Below are 12,619 nucleotides of genomic sequence, written 5' to 3'. Positions count from 1 at the left end.
TTTGGTTGATAAGATTTTCTAAGATTGGCGGCAGATATAAACTCAAGACTGAATGCTGAGAGTGAATTGAAAGCATTTTTTTTTTTTTTACATTTTGACTTTTGTTTCAGATAATATACAGAATATGTCAAACTAAAGGTCCTAACCGGACTGAAATTATCTACACAAGTCTCCTTTGCACTGTTTTAAAAGCCACTCTGATTTCATGTCATGCTAAATATTAAATTATCGAGATTTACGTAAACGCATGAATCTAAAAGTGCAACATTGGCAATCTAAAACTGCATCTGAAGAAATGATCAAAAAAAGATATGAACACCCAACTTGTTGCAAAGTCTAATTTGATTCTACAAACTGAAAAAGATAAAGTTTAACCTTCTAGAACAATGAGACTTATTTTCAAAAACGTATTGATTTTATACTCAAATTTTAACAAAAAGACAAAATCTGAATATTGAGTCTTTTTTCTGCTTCAATTATGACTGATTCACAACAGCTACCCTTAGATGTAATATGTAAAGAGCAGAACCAGGCAGCAGTTACTTTTTTTTTATTTTTTTTTTTTACTTTTAATCAATTTATTGAGAATATTTACACCACTGTTTATTACAATTTGTTCCAAAGAACAGTAAACTTGCTCTCAGGCTTCTGCTCGCGGTTCACTCTGGACGACACACTTATCAAACCCACAGGAAGACTTTGATTAAACCCAGCGACCCGAACAACAAAACAAAGCAACACAACCCGGAATCATACAGATATAAACAACTGAGTCTTCACTATTCTAATCTCGTCGGCTCCTAAGGCGTTCTGCCGTTGTAGTAAATCAAGCACACAGCCAGAAGAAGTCACTAAACCAAGTTTAAGAAAACCTCCCAGAACCTGATGAGAAAAAGAAGCAATTAAGACATAAGTCAGGAATCTTACACATCAAGACTTTTGAGTATTGGCTTCAATTTTTATGAGCATGTCTGTCAAACCTTTGGCCTTATTGTGTTAACTGTAATAATCTAATTTTACCTGTGGAGTTTCTGTTATCATTAGCAGCTGCAGCAAGTAACAATAGAGGAAGTAATTGTTGGAAAGTACCGTACGAGGCCGTTGAGTCTGATTGACTGTAGAGGTTGTTTACATGTGTTTAACCTCGTCCCTGGACTTCCAGCAAAAGAAATATGAGAAGGACATGTGAAGTTGTGGTAACGGCCTGGGGACAGCCCTGTGGTCTTAACACAACAATGGCACTGCTGACCTTGTGTCTTTTTATTTTGTCTACAGTGAGTACCTTATGATGATAGTCAAAGTCTGGAATGTAAATGGGTCACAGATCTGAGGACTTGACCTTTTTCAATCAGGTCTGTCTTCACCTCACAGTAGAGCTAGGCTCCCATCAGGGACATGGTCTCCTTTTTTCAAGATGAGAACCATAGAAACTACTTCACTAAAAACCACTCATGCTCTTGATTATGGTAATATCCTAAACAAAAACAAACAAAAAAAAACCCGCAAAAGCAGCAAATACCCTAATAGACTTTACGTCCTGTAAAGGAAGATCCATTTCGATCCCCAAACAACACAAACAGCATCATTAACAAGGGGAAGTCCAGATGGGGCCCAAATCCACACCAGGATGAAGACACGGCTAAAACCCTGCATTACGATTAAAAAACATGGTAGAAATTGATTTAATATTGATTTAATTGAGATCTGCGTTTCAAAGAGTCTCCTGGAAAACAAGACTCAACAGGTTTTGCAATCAGAGCAAAGAAGCCTCATTAAAAGCAAATTATGCAAAATATTTACAATCAGATGTTAAAGGAAGGATGAAGGAAGAGCTCATTGAAGATCCATATCGTTTATTTGCAGGCATTTTCGCAGCAGTCCTGGGCGCATATTTAAACACCCTTTTCTTCTAAGCTCTTTAGCACCTTAGCTTTTCTAATAAAAGAAGGTGTAAAGATACGAAGGCCTAAAATAGCATTGTAAATTAAAATGTAGCAGATTCAGTCTGTAAGTAAACCATTCAACAGAGGCATGCAGCAGACTGTGGTATGTGACGCTCTGACCTGCAATAAAACTTCATCCAGAGAATCGATGCTTTGAAAAAGGAAGTTAATATAAATCCCATCATAGTCCAGGACAGAGCAGATTGTTGCATGCTGCAACACTGCTGTCAGAGAAACGTCTAATGGGAAAAAAAGTTTAGACTCAATAAAAAAAAAGGATCTGATACATTAGTCCCATGATAAGTCACTTTATAGCTGTTTATCTTATTTTACTGAAAGAAAATCCCCAATACTTCTGTCTAAACGAGAAGAAAAGTCTACAGCATATAAAAAATTCCTGAGAGCAGATTTATTTCCCTATTTTATAAGTATATTTATATAAAAATATCAGGTAACACTTTATTTGAAGGGGGTTGAATAAGACTGTCATGACACTTTCATAAACATGACATAACACCTGTCATGAACATTCATGAATATTTATGACTGTTGTCATAAAGCGTCATTCGGTAAATCATGACACTTTTAATACAAAACCGACATTATTCAAAATGTCTTTGTTATGACAACTTGACATTAACCAATAAATCATTACTGTTTAAACTTTACCTTTAATAACATAAAGTTACCTGATTTTTAAAGTGCAATCAGTAATACTTTTATAACAAATTTATATCAGTGATGATTTCTTGGTTAATGTCAAGTTGTCATAAAGACATTTTGAATCATGTCAACTTTGTATTAAAAGTGTCATAATGACACTTTATGACAACAGTCAAATATTCATGAAGGCTTATTCATGTTCATGACAGGTGTTATGTCATGTTTATGACAGTGTTATGACAGTCTTATTCACCCCCCTTCAAATAAAGTGTTACCAAATATCACTAATAAGGGAGGCCAGTTGAGTGCCCACTTGTTAAGTGACACCTCTGGTTTCACCATGACATCATCCAGAAACCGTTTGCAGCGGTCATCTTCCTCACAGCCACATTTCAAATGTCAGTGAAACCGACAATGACAAAAGTGTGCCGTGCATTAAGCAACTTGTCTTCTAACTGGCACAAAAATAATAAATAATAATAAAAACTGAAAGATAAAATTTCAGATACGTTGAACATAGAGTGACATACTTCAAATCCTTTTCTTTTAATTTTTATGATTCCATCTTGGAGTCAACGAAAATTAAAATGTGTACTTTTTAGTCAGAAAATTTCACATTTATCCAATAAAAAAATCATCTTCAGTACAGAAATAGAAAACTACAGGAGCAAATCTTGACTCAATAGTTGTCCAGGAGACAGCCGCCGACTCCCTCCACAAAGAGGCTAAGCCACAAAAGGTCACTGATAGAGAACCTGGATGTTCGCAGAGTGACGTCTTAAATAGAAAGTAAACTCCTCTGACCTGAACCCCACAGAGAGTCTACAGAACATTGTCTAGAGGAAGATAAGAGACACAAGACCCAACAATGCAGATCTCCTAAATTAAATATACACGTTTTCTGAGAATTTGATGTCTTGGTTTTCATTGGCCACAACGAACAGAAATAAACAATACCAACAATTTTAGAGTTTCTGTTTCAAAAAGAAGATTAAATTAGATCTGTGAATCACCTTACCTTTCAGTTTCTACATGCTCATATCTGTGTATGCATTTACTTTTATTTTATTTTTTTTTGTCTTAATTTTGTTGCATGAATACATTTATCCTTCTTTCGCAGGACATCGAAGAGTTCAGCTTCATCACTCAGCTGGCCGGCCTCACCGACCACCTTTCTGTGGCCATGAGACTGGCTGTGTCCACCGGGGAAGAGGAGCCTTAGATCCACCGCCTGACATTTATGTTCTTTAAATTTTACTGCCAAGGAGGAGCAATTAGGAAGAAACTCGGGAAGTTCCGAGTTTACAGATACGGAGCGACGCGGGGGTTGGGGGTTGAAGGAATGGCAAGCGGATGAGTAAATCTGTGGAAGAGCGGTCGGGACATTTAAGAAGAAGGACGAGAGAGAAAATTCAGAAAAGGAGAGGTGTAAGCTGGGGGAATTCGTATTAGGAAGTCAGAATTTTTTTTTATCTTCCTGGGTAAATTACCCACAGATTCACACTGAACACTGCGACTTTGAGACTGTTGGTTTTTCCTCCGACCCTCCCTGCTGAACTAAGCTGCGGGGGGGGGTTTCGTTTCGAGTGAAGTGTTTCATGTAGCCAATGCACACACTCATTTGATCTGTTTTAGGACGTAGTTTCCAGTATAGTTCTTTTATTTTTATGGCTCTACCTTCAGGAACAGCTGGACGCTCATTGTTGAGTGTACGAAAGAAAAATGAAACTGAAGTGAAGCCGCTGACCGGCCTTTACGATGACCATCTGTGACCTTGTGTTGTGCACCTTCCCCAAAAGTTACCGGTCGGTTTCGCTGTCAGTCGTTCGCCACGCTGACCCCCTCACATCATTCCCAAAACCTCAACAAGTGTCTTTTTTTCTTACAAACAAATCTTACTAAAATGAGAAAGAAAAAAATATATATATGAGTTTCTACAATAGACACTCCACTTTTTATAAAACTTGTAATGCCTGTTTAATATGAAATGATACGTTTCTAATTGAAGGAAGAGGTTGGATGCAATGTGATGCTTTTAGCATGTTTTTTCAGATACTATCGGTATGAATTTGAAGAGCATTTTGTAGATAAAGCTCCAGTGATGCATGAAGGTAAAACGGTTTACCGCACTGTTATAGAAGCTCGACTCACGCTGACTTGAGATTGGATGCCTCAGTGAGCGATTTACCCTGAAACACGCACTCGGATTTTCATTTTTGTGCATGTGCAAAACGCAGAAAGGTGTGCACAGGAACAGGAGGATCTAAACAACAATAGCACACAGCTACACTTTGTGTAAAGGAGAAGAGATTGTAGGTAACCCTAATAATAATAATCATCTTCATCATGTGACTGTCCCAAATAGATAATATCAGGATGTGTCGTTATAAACCTGTGGAGCTACTACGCTTTGAAAATGAATCGCCTTCTCCCAATTTGTCAGTTCATTAACCAGGCAAAGCAGTAAACACACAAAACAGTTTTGATATAATGATTATTAGTCATGAAGGAATAACGCTATTCTAAACAACCTGCATGTGAGAAAACAATTTTATCTCCAAAACCTAATAACTGGTTGTGACTCCCCTGGGTGGCAATAATCGTCTTCAAGCGTTGGAGGGAAGTGGAGAAAAAAAGTCCCTTAAATCAATGTGCAGGAGTTCGGGTCCGCTCTTCTTTACAGAATTAGTTTGATTCAGCCACATTGGGGTCATTTCTCAGATTCTCAATCAGATTAAAGACTTTGACTCTGCCTGGCTTTAGTTTTGCGAGACATCCTGGAGTTGAAAAAAAACTGGACAATGATGCAGCAAGCTAGTAATCTTGAGCTTGAATGCACTGTGAGGGGGGGGAGGTGTAAGCAGCGCATACACAGGCATGATTGACAGCATTAAAATCCTCCTTCTGGCTCTGATTGGTCGATTGACCGGCTGCGGTCTGTTTCCGCAAACAGCAGCATCATTGGGAGGAGGAGGAGGAGTTTGATTTTTTTTTTTTTACCCACAGATGATCTCTGTCATGTTCTCCTGTCAGGCCATAGTGACAGTTTTAACAAATATGTATAAAAAATTTATCTATTTTTACTAAAGTTACCCACTGCAGCTGTGATTAAATCTACCCAGGTTGTCTTTGTCTGATTTCAACTTTTGCCTGATGACTTAGTGTGCCAAATAAAGCAAAACCAGGGGAAACTTGAGAGGGCAAACACCTTTTGCAGCATGGCGTGTTTTGATCATTTGTTATGAGCCCGTCCTGTTGGCACTCAGTACAGACAGGAATGCCATACAGTGATTGGTTCAAACCAAATTGCCATTACGCGAGATAAACTCGAAGCTTATTATGAAATGTAACGCATTTACATTGTTTGGTTTTGAATACCGACATGATTCACTTAAAAACACCCAGGACTTAAATACAAAATTAAAATTTTAACTACCGAATGCGATCACCGATTCATATTTTCCTTCCAGCCTGCAATGTTTTCTTGTAATCTTTTTAACTTTGAGCAAATATTTTAAAGGAGGAAGTATGTCAAGTATTTTTGAATTGGTTGATTAAAAATAAAACATTCAGTCGGATTAGTTAGCCTATTTTTCTTGTTTTGCTGTCAACCAAATTCTAAATTACTTAGAGATTAATTGGACTTAATCTTATACAACAGATATAACAGCTCATATTTTGTGTTTGTTATAAGCGCAAGTCTCCTCTCCTTTTTCTTTCGCATCAGAAGACAGAAAACAGGGATTCTGCTTCTCCGATTGTTTTAAAAGTTCTCAGGTTTCTCACAGCTACACCTCTGTATTTAAGTTACAATCGCTGTGACAGAACCACTGGGTGTCGTAACCTGGCCCTTCTCTGCCTCCTTCAGCAGCTCAACAAGGCATTGATCAGCCCTTCTGCAGTAGGAGAAGTCATTCACTCAGGTTCACCACGGTGAAAACACACAGACGGTGCGTTAAATTAGAGCACTGCAGGAAAATGCGTTCTGGGAGGAAAATGTTCCACGTCTCAGAGTTTGACCATTTCCAGAGGAAAGTTTGTTCCATCATTTAAGTCTGACCTATGAATCATTCAGGCATAAAACGGTTCAACTCAAGGGATTAACCAGTGTTTTTTTTTTTGTTGTTGTTGTTTTGACACGCAGCAGAGAACGTTTAACCTTGAAAACACATTTTAACGACAGATTCGTTATTCAGCAGAAAAGAGTTTTTATCTGATCGTTCAGGACAGACTCTGAAGACACGGGGTCGTAGTAGTAAATATGGACTGACGTCCAGTGTTTTTACACGGTGAATAATGTTTACAGCCATTTTTAACCATCTGTTTCTGAGTCACTTCAGGGGAGTTCGTACACAGTAAATTATTATAAACTATTAAACTGAAGAATGGCTGTAGAAACATGAGCTACTGAGCGCAGCAGTGAGACGGTGTGTGATACTGTATGAGTCAGAAAAATGCCAGGTGTCATTTCTGTTCGTTTCTGTTTTACGGTTTGAGTCCAGAGGTCACCTGGCAGCTCAGTCACGCTCCTTATGACTCACATATTGTAATTATTATCACAATTACTCTTATTTTTTTATGCTAAACTGCTTGTTTTTTATTTTCTAATTCATCACTTGTGTGATTCTTTTTAAAAGAAATTTTGCTCCAATTCCCAGAATTATTTTTCTCTTCTTTTCCTTTGATGTGCCGTCATTATAAGCAAAAGTACACCTTCTTTCAGGTCAAAGGTTTAAAACATCAAAGTCCTGCTGCATATGGACCTAGAGTTATTCAAATATGATAATTCGGTACACAGAACCACTTGTTCCAACAGCAGGGCCCCCATGTCGTGCAGCTGCATCTTACATGCTCAGACATCGCTACGTTTGTCTCATCTGTCCAGAGTTCTGGAGGTTTTCTGGTCCATTCAGGTGCAAATTTGCAAATCTAAGTCGTGCTGCCACGTTAGTCTTTTTTTCCCCCAATCGTCCTGCTAATATTTATCATGCTAGCTGAGGCCTGTATGATCTGAAGAACAGCAACAGTTGTTTCTCCAAGGTCATTGCTTGTCTCTTCCCACCTTTGCATCATGTGGGCTCCACAGCAGACTGCCAACATTTCTCCTCGTTTAGAGGTGCTGTATTATCACAGTGCATTTGATCAGGAGCACATGGCTGCTGGTTTATTGCTGGAATTTGTCCACTTTAAGTTGGAATTAAACAACTTAATCTTTACAAAGACCAACTCAGATTTTTATTTTTTATTTTTTATTTTTATTGACAGGGAAGACCCACAAATTAGGAAGAGTGTCTACTTTCATTTTAACTAAGACTATGTGAATCACCAACTTCCACAGTGTGAACTCTGCTGGTAAATAAAATGCTGGCTGGCTTTATCCACGACTTTCAGTTCATACTCCTTGTTTTTTGCCGTTTCTGCTTTTTATGGGGAAAATGTAATAGAGACAAACCCAAATTACCACAATGTAAAATATCAGTTTCAGAACATAATCTATATTGTTACCTTCTGTTCTTCAGATTGTTTCCATGTAAGCTTAAAAACTATTTTACAGCAGTACAGATACACAGACAGTGTGGTGGGACCATGATGTTTAGCAAGACAAGTGTTAAATTATATGTGGAAGGAAAAAGATAAAAAATTTTACATTTGTTGGTGGAGAATAAGGAAATGAAGTGATATTTTATGAGACAAGTTTCATTTCCCGCTATGTGCAAATTAAATACTATTACTATGGTTCTGTTTTTGTTTCTTGGAGCGGTTTTCTTCTATGCTGGAAGCAAAACACAGTTCACCGCAAATCCACATCTCCAGCCTCGGTTCATGTCACGCAAACTCAAGCGACGTTAACGCGAAGGATCCGCCTCCCACCTGCTAAGCTACATTTTTTTCAGTGGGCAAAAGTTGCTTGCAAATGTGCAGCAAACAATAGAGAAAACAGAAAGATCTGTAGAGCTAAAAGAGCCAGCCTGGACATCCATGTTTGGATCTAATTTAGTGTCGAGCAACGAAGTCGTCAATTGTATTTTTTTTAATTCAGGCTTTTGTGATGTTGTAGTTGTAGGTCGACAGAAATGTTATTTCCCAATTAAAGATACAAAAAATTTTCAAAATTACAGATTAAAAGCATTTATTGTAAGATTAATCCCTTATTTTCTAAGTTTGAGCTTTCACAACTTTGAAAATAACACCCAGCCCAAACAATGTTGTAATAATTCACAATAACAGGTCTTTTATTATTTAAAAAATGACAGCCTTAGGGCGGATTTAATTATATGGAATTGAACATATAAAGAATTATGCCACCTTTAGCCATGAATATTCAAGAACAACTAGGAAAGAAAACGTTGTCATATAGTGGTTGTTGATCAGGGATGGATTTGTGAGTCACCAGATGTACAGTTATAGTTAAATCATTTAATGACTTCTGCAGGTCGGCATGTACAACCGTTTTTAATTTTTTTAATGGTTTTTCTAAACCAGGTCTGTTATCAGAATCTGAGCTTAAACTTTCCATTTATAATTAAATTACGCCGCTAAAGAAAGGAGTGAAACTCTGCAGTCAGGTCTTAGGATATATTTTCCTATCCTTTCCTCCCTAATGGAGTTCAACCTCACTAATTCCCATTGCATAATATAAATCCCATTTCCTATTGATACTGTTGCTCACGACAATCAAGCAACTGGAAGTAGCCATTCATAATCCCCGAGTAATCCGTTAAAAGCCGCGCTGGGGCAGGAATATCAAAATGTCCAAATGTATGCTGGTGACAGAAGGTGACTTGAATTAAAGATTTAGATGTTTGTTCATCATTGGCACTTATACGATGATTTATTAACGTTTCATGTCCACAAACATGTAGATCCGGTCCTGACAGCATTCTGAGGAAACTGGGATTTTTATTCAAATGTTTCCTTTTTCAAGTCAAAGTAGGACAAAGTTGCTGGAGGAGTTCAGCTCCAGGCTTGCATAGCTGCATGTACTGTAATAACGCTTCAGGCTAGTAGTCTCAGTAGAATCGATGCCTCACTTTGCTATCCTTTTCTGGTTTGACTTTTCTATGATTTCATGTTTTTTATTGATTTTTGTCTTTTGTTGGGGATTGTTTATCTTTGGGATTGTCTGACTTGGTCTCTGTAACATGACTGAGGGGTTCAGTTGGTTTTCTCTTTCTAATCTTCATCAAACTGCTTATTTTCTGCTTTTCTAAGATAAAAAAAAAAAAAGCAAACAAACTTTCCCTTTATTTTTGTGTGTCCTGTGTCGTTCTTTGACCGTTATGAACTCTGAAGTATGAGTGGGAACAATGGCTGAGCTTGGCAGCCGGTGCCAACCACGCATGACTTTGGCTGTGAAATGAAGAAGTCGTCTGAAGTCCTGGTGTGAGCAAAGGGAACAACCACTGATGGAAAAAAAATAATCTCTTTATTTCTACTTTTTTTTATGTAATTAAATATAAATGTCTAATGCACACCAGATGCGCCATTTCTACATGTGTATTCCAGGGCAAAAATGTTTTCTAAAGGACACTTAATGAGAAGTGAAAGAAGCAAGCAGAGGAGAGGTTCCTCTTTTTGTGAGCGGGGGAAGATGTCTGGCTATTTAAATTTACATACAGGGTCAAGTGTAAAAAAACTCCCCTATACAGTGAAACTAGTTGTGTTGGTCCACTTGAAGAAACATGAAAGTGTTACAGCAGAGAAATGTCAAAGGGGTCATAATGATGACTCATTCTGAATGTTTTGTTTCTTTGCCTTAAACTTAAGAAGCATTGATTTTATTTATTACATTTTAAATAGTTAACATCCATTTATGAAGTATGGCTGACAAATTAATGCAAAAATACTAATTAGACTAAATTATTATTTGTAAAATGAGTTTTTAGTGTTTTGCTCATGGGAATTTTAAGAATAAGCATCAGCAAATTCTGTTGGATTTTAAAAAAAACTGTCTGATTTTGACATGTGACTCTCTGCAAGCTTCATATTTTGAGATTTAACTATAACAGGGAAAAGACATGGCACTGGAAGCCACATGGTGTCTTGTTTGGTGTTAAATGGTGCAGAGATAAATGCAAGTAAAGTTTTTATAAGAATGAACGAAGATGACTTTCGCCTAATGGCTGCAGGATTAAGCAGAACATGGAGCAAAGACCAGGAGATGAATAACAGAGGTTGCAACAGAAGGAGGCAGTAAGAAAATAGAGAATGAAATCTAAATATAGGCTTGGGAAGGAGTTAAAATGACAGGAGTAGAAACAGCTGAGGAAAAAAGGAGAGAAGAGAAGCTGGCTGCCAGCCTGAAAGAGAAAGGAAACTAAACAATAAAAGAAACAGAGACCTTGAAACTTAAGGGGAGAAACCTGAAACCATAATAAACACTGACCAAAAAATAAAAAAACACTAATCTTAGGAACATCAAAAGGTGCAAAGGTCAATAAAAGTAGGAAATATCTAACAGACAAGAAAACTGGAATGGTGAGATCTGACATTCAAAAATACAGAAATGACACTAAACAGAACGAACAAAACACAGAAACCTAAGGGTCATAACCAGAGGTGGACTGGATCAGGTAATGCCCAGCCGGCCCACACGCATTTTTGGGTGGGCCCAGGGCTTTCATAATTTCACCAAGAACACATATTGAAAATTATTTTATCCACAGTCCATTGGTTAATTTTCTTGAAAGACGTTGGGTTGATCCAATGAAATCTTTCAACCAAGGTTCTACGTTATTCCAGCGAAGCTGACCGGAGTTGGAGAAATGAGTAGAAATCAACAAGCCACAAAAGTGTGAGGGGAGGCTGCAAGAAAACAAGACTAAGTAACATCTGAGTGGATGCAGCAAAATAAGCCAAACTTAGTGAAACATACTTAGAAATACTTAGTGAAGAAGAGGAGAAAGAGAAAGACATGAACCTCAGATAGACAGAGGAAGAGACCAGAGTGGGTACTGCCAACTCCATAAGGAGTTACCAAAATAAAGAAGGATGTTTTGTGTACGGAAGCGGATAGGTGTGTGTGTGTGTGTGTGTGTGTGTGTGTGTGTGTGTGTGTGTGTGTGTGTGTGTGTGTGTGTGTGTGTGTGTGTGTGCGCTTGTTTGTAATACCTCGTGGGGACCATTTTCCTGACACTACATTGTGGGGACCCACTGCTCCTTGTGGGTACAAAGCTTCAGTCCCCACAAGGGGAAACTCTGTTTGTGGGTTAGGGGTCAGGTTTAGGACTAAGGTGTGAATTGAGTTTTGGTTAGGGTTAAGGATGGAAGTCAATGGAAAGTCCCCACAAAGATAGCCACGCAAACACATGTGTATGTGCGTACGTCTTGTATTTGATGCAGAATGAGGACCATTTTGCTAATGCATACAGCAAAGCATTTTGTCTACAAACACCAAAAATCACCTTATTTTTGACACACTAGTGAGGTTCCGAAACTGCCTAATATATATTATTGGCTTTTCTTCAAATTATGGGGCTATATGTTTGGCACAGATAAAAACATAAATTGCATAAATTATTATTTTTGGTGTAAATGTTGAATCTTACTAAACCACAAAAAGTTAATTTATATTTATCCATCGTCTATTTGAAATTTCTGCATTTTTTTTCCTAATCAAAGAATTTGTTCAATTTACACATAAAAGCTAGAAGGAAAGTTGTTTCTCATTACCTACTTTCCTCTCTAACCGCTATCAAATAAAGTCTGCTTGTGCCAATACAACCTTTAGAAAAACCCCATGTTGTTTTTCTACTTTGAGGACTTAAAGCTTCTTTCTGTTCTTTGTTTTATTGTTTTTTCACTCTCATTGTCATGATGTGAGGTGGTGAGGGAGACGCCGACAGGCCCAGGATGTCAAAAAGATGTTTAATGAAGAACTCAAAATCCAAAAATCACTGGCAGCACAAGGAACAGAACAAACGACTTTAGATGAGGACCCGACAAGAGACAAAGATAACAGGTGGATTTAAATACACAGGGAGGGTAATCAGGTAACTAGACACACCTGGGAA

Source organism: Poecilia latipinna, unplaced genomic scaffold (genome assembly GCF_001443285.1).
Source record: "Poecilia latipinna isolate Pla-1442-1.1 unplaced genomic scaffold, P_latipinna-1.0 Scaffold2305, whole genome shotgun sequence".
In the NCBI taxonomy this organism is placed as follows: Eukaryota; Metazoa; Chordata; class Actinopteri; order Cyprinodontiformes; family Poeciliidae; genus Poecilia; species Poecilia latipinna.
Note: the sequence above shows the minus strand (reverse complement) of the source record.